This window comes from Aethalodelphis obliquidens, unplaced genomic scaffold (genome assembly GCF_003676395.1).
Source record: "Aethalodelphis obliquidens isolate GAN/ISIS:26980383/991018 unplaced genomic scaffold, ASM367639v1 scaffold45, whole genome shotgun sequence".
NCBI classification, from domain to species: Eukaryota; Metazoa; Chordata; class Mammalia; order Artiodactyla; family Delphinidae; genus Aethalodelphis; species Aethalodelphis obliquidens.
In genome coordinates this window covers 8,601,159-8,602,315 of record NW_020837989.1, presented here as the reverse complement: position 1 = coordinate 8,602,315, position 1,157 = coordinate 8,601,159, and the positions used below count along the sequence as shown (strand labels likewise).

Genomic DNA, 1,157 nt, shown 5'->3' with positions numbered 1-1,157 from the left:
TTTTTTTTTTTTTTTTTTTTTTTTTTTTTTGCGGTACACGGGCCTCTCACTGCTGTGGCCTCTCCCGTTGCGGAGCACAGGCTCCGGACGCGCAGGCTCAGCGGCCATGGCTCATGGGCCCAGCTGCTCCGCGGCATGTGGGATCTTCCCGGACCGGGGCACGAACCCGTGTCCCCTGCATCGGCAGGCGGACTCTCAACCACTGCGCCACCAGGGAAGCCCCGGGTCTTATTTTTTAAATCTTATCTGGCAATCTGTTTAATTGGCATGTTTAGACTATTCACATTTTTAAAATATTTTATTTTTGGCTGCGTTGGGTTTTTGTTGCTGTGCACGGGCTTTCTCTAGTTGCGGTGAGCAGGGGCTACTCTTTGTTGCAGTGCACGGGCTTCTCATTGCGGTGGCTTCTCTTGTTGCGGAGCACGGGCTCTAGGCACGCAGGTTTCAGTAGTTGCGGCACACAGGCTTCAGTAGTTGTGGCTCGTGGGCTCTAGAGCGCAGGCTCGGTAGTTGCGGCGCACGGGCTTAGTTGCTCCCTGGCATGTGGGATCTTCCCGGACCAGGGATCGAACCCGTGTCCCCTTCATTGGCAGGCGAATTCCCAACCACTGCACCACCAGGGAAGCCCTGACTATTCACATTTAATGTGGTTTTTTTTTTATATGTTTGGATTAAATTCTACCATCTTGCTAGCTGTTTTCAATGTGTTCTATCTGTTTTGGGTGTCATTCTTCTTTTGGGTTAATTGAGAATTTTTTATGATTCTATTTTGTCTCCACAATTAGCTTATTATTTATATCTTAAAAAATTTATTGGTTACCCTTGAGTTTACAATGTACATCTTTAATCAGAGCCTACCTTCAAATAGTATTATATTACTTCATATATAGTATAAGACCTTACAATTCTTAATTCCCCCTACCATTCTTTGTGCTCTTGTTTTGTGCATTTTATTTTGCATGTGCTGTAAAAATGCATTTCTATTTTTGCGTTAGTTATTTTTTTTAGAGCAATTAAAGATTTTTTTAGTTAAAAATAAATATTGTTTTCATTTGTTCCATTTCTTAGACTTTATTTGTTGTGTACTGTGTAGACCTGAGTTTTTGTCTGGTGTGTGTGTGTGTGTGTGTGTGTGTGTGTGTGTGTGTGTGTGTGTG

The 1,157-nt window shown here is 43.5% G+C and overlaps 1 protein-coding gene across 3 annotated transcripts in view; it reads left to right on the top strand.

Annotated features, from left to right (window-relative positions):
• The window catches only part of SLC26A2 (solute carrier family 26 member 2), a 22,435-nt gene that overhangs the window by 9,602 nt on the left and 11,676 nt on the right, over positions 1 to 1,157 (top strand). The gene's annotated exons all lie outside the window — the stretch shown is intronic.